The sequence below is a fragment of the Morone saxatilis genome, unplaced genomic scaffold (assembly GCF_004916995.1).
Source record: "Morone saxatilis isolate NCDOM2014 unplaced genomic scaffold, NCSU_SB_2.0 Contig17, whole genome shotgun sequence".
Lineage (NCBI taxonomy): Eukaryota > Metazoa > Chordata > Actinopteri > Moronidae > Morone > Morone saxatilis.
In genome coordinates this window covers 1,474,395-1,480,926 of record NW_023339729.1, presented here as the reverse complement: position 1 = coordinate 1,480,926, position 6,532 = coordinate 1,474,395, and the positions used below count along the sequence as shown (strand labels likewise).

The following is a 6,532-nucleotide window of genomic DNA, read 5'->3' as shown; positions in this document are numbered from 1 at the left end:
AAGAGAGATGGTTGTGTTTAATATCAGATTATAGATATATTGGTTAAGGAATAAAAATCTATGATGCAATTATATCGATATTTAGAGGGAGAAAGAAACAAAACAGTATATGCATAATAATTTTTTGGAACACAGTGTATGCTCATCCTCAAACCGCTATTTTTCCATTTTAAACTGCCCATTTTTTAAAATGAAGCAGATATTTGTCCTGACTTGACAAACCCCTGTTACTTCACTGATGAGCTGCTTTGGGAGGTTAGCGCTGGTCCCCTGAGCTCGCTTCTTCCTTGTTGGTCTTTCTGCATTTCAGACCACTCTGGAAAACAGACGCCCCTCAAAGATCCGGGATTTGAAATGAAGGATTGAATGGAAAGACCTAAGACCGGAGAGTGAAGGAGAGAGGTAGTCCGAAATGGTGAGACTCCAGAGCTGTCTCCACCGTCTTACAATCACAAAAGACCGTGAGTCTGTGCGTGCTCCATGTGCAGCAGACAGACTACTAGCTGAAAGTGTTTGACTTGCTCCTCTCTTTTCCCTTCTCCCTCCGTGGTTCCCTTACACCACCCATTCCCTTCTCTGTATAACACGACACCGCAGACCAGGTAGGATTTTTTACCCCGCGCCCCACCACAAATGCATACCTAAAGAACTAGTTCACCCAAAATGAAAAGTATCTGCATCAAAGCTGAGTAGGTACCTTTATAAATAACTTTTTGTCATATTTACTGAAACTTTCACTATATCCTGACAGTAGTACATGAGACAGATAATCTGTGAAACAATCAGGTTCCTCTGGCTCCTCCTAGTGCTCCTAATGATATTTGCAAGAATCCACCTGGCCTGAATGAAAACAACCAATCAGAGTTGAGACAGATAGTTGATTATCGGGTATCATTCTAAGGGCGTTAAATACAGATGCTTTGGGACCCTGGGAATGAGAGTCAACAATCAACTATCTTCAAGTCTCCAACCCAACATACCTTTATATATTTCTTGGCTCTGATTGGTTGTTAAGTTGTTTTTATAAAAGTTACCTACTGCAGCTTTAACAGCACTTCACATCTAGTATGTCCTGTTGCAATATATAGAACAAACAGGCTAAAACTGCTGTCATATGGATTAACCTTTGATTATAACGTATAAAACACTGGCCATATTCCATTTGAATCTTAGCTTAAACTGTATTTAGCTATTTATAGGATTTAATTTCAGTCAGGGAGAAGCATCCAGGGTTAGCCCTCTATTACAGGATGTCAGAAATTACTGGGTCACAAGTGACAGCTTCAAAGTCTCCAGTTACACCAGACCGCTGATTCAGAGGTGGAACAGTGAGGCAGGGGGGCAGTGAGAGGGAGGACAGGTTGGGATTATGTAAGAAGATAGAGCAACACATAGAAGAAAAAGTGTATTTTTGCAGAGTGAGATATAGAAGAGGGAACCCCAAGATGATCAGAATGAACAACAGAACAATAAATAAAAATAGAATCAACTGTAGTTTTGTGGCATTGGAAAAAGCTCTGATGCAGCATGGGACACTTTGGATCATACTGGTCAACCCTCCCTGTTTTACATGGAGACACCCATCTGTCATCGCCCTTTCCTAGTTTCCTCCAAGGGTCACAATTCTCTCGTACTCCTGATTACTGACAAAATTTCACTTTTTTCCCTTTACGTTATCACAACCTGTTTCTAGCACTGTGCAGGGATGTGATGCACCAGAGTGTGTTTGCTTCAGCTGATTATTATGAAGACACTGCTGTGGGCATAATGCGGTTGCAATGTTGCACAGACTCTTTGTGGGGGGGTTACATTGAGAGTATTCCTTGTTTGTGTGTACACATACCAGGTCAATAAAAGTGATTCTGATTTCCATTCTTCACCTGAAGTCACCAAAATGCAGAAAACAAAGTCTCTGAAAGTCACATTTGTCTGGAGTGAGGACCCCCAGACTATTTTTAAAGCAGTGGTTAATTTATTTTGCAGTCAACCACACCCGAACAATTAACATCACAGTTTTGTTATGCTTATTGTTATACGTTCCCTTAGGTGTCATTGTATCAGGTCAGTTTGTTCAGTTGTTTAGCTGTTATATTGAGGATAGTTGTTGTGTTTTTGATGGGTTTACAAAACCCAGTTTTTCAACTATAACTTTCCTCACTGCCTCCCTGCTTGGTTTGCAGTTGCAAACATCACTAAAACGCTTTAATAACTCCGTACATGTGTTAGTTTCTGATCATTGCACTTGCTTTTGAGTTTGAGACCCCTGTTTTAGAATGTTAGCATTCTAACATTTACTAATGTACAATTAAGTAGATTAAGTACAGCTGAGGCTTATGGGAATGTAATTACTTTTGCATGTATCTGGTCATAAACCAAAGTATTGGATAAACTGACATGTTGACTGCAAACTGAAAGCTCAGGGGATCAAAGTTCTTTCTCTGGGGACCATGAATGTCTGTTAATGTCAAATTTTACGACAGTCCATCGAGTGGTTGTTGAGTTTGTTGAAGTTGTTTTATTTTATCTTCTAGGACAGTGGTTCCCAACCTGGGGGTTGGGATTCCTATTAGGGGTCACCAAAGTGTCATGGGGGGTCGTGGGGCCTTCTTGATTTTAATACATTTCTGTGAAGAAATCTAAACTGTTATTTAACTTTAAATTATTATTTAAGATCGAAACTTTGAAGAAGTTTCAACCCTGACTATCAGGGAGTGAAGGCTCTGTGAATATAAACAGCCTCATTCTGCATTAAAAAAGTTCAAACAACCAATGAAAGAAAACATTGATAACGAATAATAACAAATAATACAGACAGAGAATTATATAAAGAGTTCCTAAACATTTTAAGAAAACGCATCTCTAACCAATATTCACAGGAAATATTCTGCTCAGAATTCAACCAAATTTCTCCTTTTACACAAACTTCCTGCAGTTATTGTGTTTGGGTTCATTGTACTGTTATTGTTAAGCATTGAATAAAATATGAAATAAACATAAAATATGTCACTTAGTCAGTTTACTCAGTGATAGAAAAGGGCTCCCTTAAGGAAAAAGGTTGGGAACCACTGCTCTACGAACCTTCTGAAGCTAATTGTATGTCAAACTGATATTCAGTCTGAACCACAAATGTCGACATGGTATTGGCAGTAGAGGAAAACCCTGGATATGATCAAAGTCTGTGGGTATAAGCCTCTGGGGACGATGGATAACTGTAGTTATTGAGCCATTTCAGTCTGGACCAATGGGGGACCGACAGACATTGTCATCTCCAGAGCCAGGGTGCTAGCATGGATGAAACACTTCTAAAGCTCATCAATGAACATGTTATATCTAATTTTTCAATCTGTGTACAAACAGTAATAGATTGTGTAATGGAACAGTAAGAGAAGTGTGCCCGGCTATCGTTCATCAAGAATTAGTCATAGCGTGTACCTCCCGCCAAAACCACAACCTGGCAGTTTTACTTACTTACTTAAATGAGATAGGGTTTCAGCAGTACCCATGGTAATGTTCAGTTAAGGTGTACTTTACTGATCCTCTTTAGAGCAGAGGGAAACCACAGGTCAGTACATTTGTCAAAGGCAATGACAGGAGTAAACCAATGTTAAACATACGTGTCTTTATGGTAAGAGACGTGGAGAAAACCCACACAAACATAGGCACAGCATGCAAATTCCAAATAGAGAGACGTGGGCCTACTAGGGTTTAAACCCATATGTTAACCACTGAGTCACTATACAGCATGTCTTGGTTCTACTTTTTATCTTGACTTTCTAACTGCAAATGCTTTGATCTTTGCTATACAAATAGGGTCATACAAATAATGACTGATATTATTTTGTTATGTAAATAAGTGGCTTGGCTGCATCTGCCTGTAAGCTGGCCTGTGTGTGTGTCCAAATCACAGAGTGACAGGTGCTGATTGACATGAGTGATGATGCTTCCATTTCTGCCCGGGCAAAAAATGCAAAACCCTGAGCAGCATGAAATCCCATCTGTGTTCGAGAGTGTGCGTGCATGTGTGTGTGGTGAAATATGACTGAGCTTGGTTTTAAGGTCATCTATCTATCTATCTATCTATCTATCTATCTAATCTATTATCTACTATCTATCTATCTATCTATCTTCTATCGTACCACTGCAAAATAATGAAAATCTCAAGAAAGCAAAAAAGCCTTGTTTCTGGGAAATTTGTCTTATTTTTTGTCTAAAAAGGAAAAGCTTTTTTTCCCCTTATTTTAAGAGTAAGACCACCTGAGCAACTTCTCAGTTTAAGAGAGAGGAGTCTTGTCCCAATGTGTTGTAAATGAAGCAGCAGCTGTTTAGTTTTTTATTGTTTTAGTAAAAAAATGCTAAAAATAAGGGCTTCTGGTGCCTTCATTTAAGACAAAGTTACCTAAAGCCTTTTTTTTCTTTTGTCAAGTCAAGTCAAGTCAACTTTATTGTCAGATGTGCTATACATGCACGACATACAGCACGACATTTTGCTTATTATTAATATTCGATTAAGATACAAATTAAGTTTTCAGTGCTTGTAATAAGTACAACATGCTTAAATGTTTTTGCAGTTTTAAGGCCCATTACGGTATTTCAGTTTTAGGCATGCTAGCCAAGCAACATTTTCAACAGCTTTTTTCACTCAATACAAGAGAATTTGAGAGGTCTGTGAAAGATGTTCTGATACAAATTTTCCTTCCTAATATGAAAACTTTTATCATCTAGTTTGACAGTCAGATTGCTGACATTTTAGAGTAAGAATATCAGAGTAAGCCAATCAGAGTAGGGCGGGTCATGACTTCACCAACCTGAAAAAATAAAGAAAGAACGCTGCTGGGAAGTAGCAGCGTTCTATTACAAGGCTAATATTACATGGATCTATTCATTTGAAAATAATTTAAAAAGCACTCAATTTAAGGTCCAGTTTGTAACATTTAGGAGGATCTATGTCAGGTATGATTTCATTAGTGTAAAATCAGTCTTAAATATCTACAGATGCCGCGGGTCACCTTCGATGGAGGCTGCTGTGTTGAACCGCCATGCTTCTCCACCAGGGGGCAATCGACATGCTTTGGCTTCACTTTTGGAGAGCTGTCAGGTCATCCATCTTTACACATGTCAATGCCCAGAACGGAAGAACCAAACATTGGCTGTTGGTAGGGGTGTTTGCATTTTGGGAGGGTGAAGCGAGGGGGTTGAAATCTGCTGCTAGATGCCACTAAATCCTACACACTGGACTGAATGGGTGAAACAGTGTAATTGAAGCTAGAATCTGTGGATGAAGGGGTTCCCTCTTGAAGATAGATTTGGCTCCTTTGTCATGGAAGAAGTCACACCTCCAACACATCTGTACCCACCAGTATGTCACTATGAATGGGGCAACATTCAATTAAACTCATAATAACAATACTAAGAAAACAAAAGCTGACCTGGCCAACCTTCAAGACATGCATGCAAACATATGTATTGAGTGCAGCTGGGCTTAGGGTGTGGCTAATGTGGTGGGCTTGATGACAAATATGTGAGGTATATAGTGTACAGTAATCACAGTATTACTCATAGTATTATTAATAGCAATCAGCTCTGAAATAGGTGCAGATAGGGTGTCTGGTTTGGGTTTAGGTCAGACATTTCTCGGTTCTACGTAGGTCCGGATCCGAGCTTTTAAATAATAGGTGGTTTTGTTTTGCTTTGAATCTAATAAAACCGCGTCAGTCCCAGTGTCCTGGTACGCGCTGGAATATATATTTTGCTAAATGTGTGTGGTCTTCAGAAATAATAAAATGAAATATCTTCACAAAGTACTTATGAAGTGTAAATCACAGACATAAAACAACAAATCTTTGAACTGTTCTTGGTGGCAACAACCTTAATGTTGGCTCAGGAACAGTGGACGTACATACGTAATCATGTCTCCACAACATTAGTTATGTTAATTAAGTTCAAATTGGCAGGAATGATGGTACTAGCAATGCTTTACCAGAGAAACACATTTTCATTTGCCTCGCTGCTGAGTCTGTGCCTGTTTAATTTGCATGTACACTGAACTGTTTTAAATCGCTTGAGTGAAATATGTAAAAATGCAGCCATGAATGTGTGTGTGGCCTCTTGCTAAAGTTTATGTGTACTGAACATTATACAAACAAAGTGCTTCATGTAATGAATTAAAATATAACAACAAACAACAACAGAGTGGTTATTAAAAGAAACAATTTTTAAATAATTGAAGATAAAAACAGACATATACAGTAGACACAATAGGTCATGCATACACTGAGATGTGTGCCAATTCACAAAATTGTGTGTGTTTATGGTTCAGTTAAAGAGCATATAAATGTTTTATTTTTAGTTTGTTAGTTTGGACATGGAACAGTTGAAAGACCCATACCAAAAATAACCTACCTAGGAGATGTATTTTGGTCCTAAACCGCCAAGAGATTTATAGACAAGCAGCACTCACTTAAAGCTATAATTTATAACATCATTTTATTCATGTGCGCTGCGTTTCATCGGTCACCTGTCAATGCTGTCATAT

General features: G+C 38.6%; 1 protein-coding gene across 1 annotated transcript in view; it reads right to left on the bottom strand.

The window, feature by feature from the left end:
* Positions 1-310, bottom strand: part of LOC118326511 (zinc finger protein 638-like) — a 28,257-nt gene extending 27,947 nt beyond the window's left edge. The window contains exon 1 of the mRNA XM_035659518.1: positions 237-310. The gene's annotated coding sequence lies outside the window, so the exon portion shown is untranslated. The remainder of the gene's footprint in view (positions 1-236) is intronic.
* Positions 311-6,532: the final 6,222 nt, after the last annotated feature.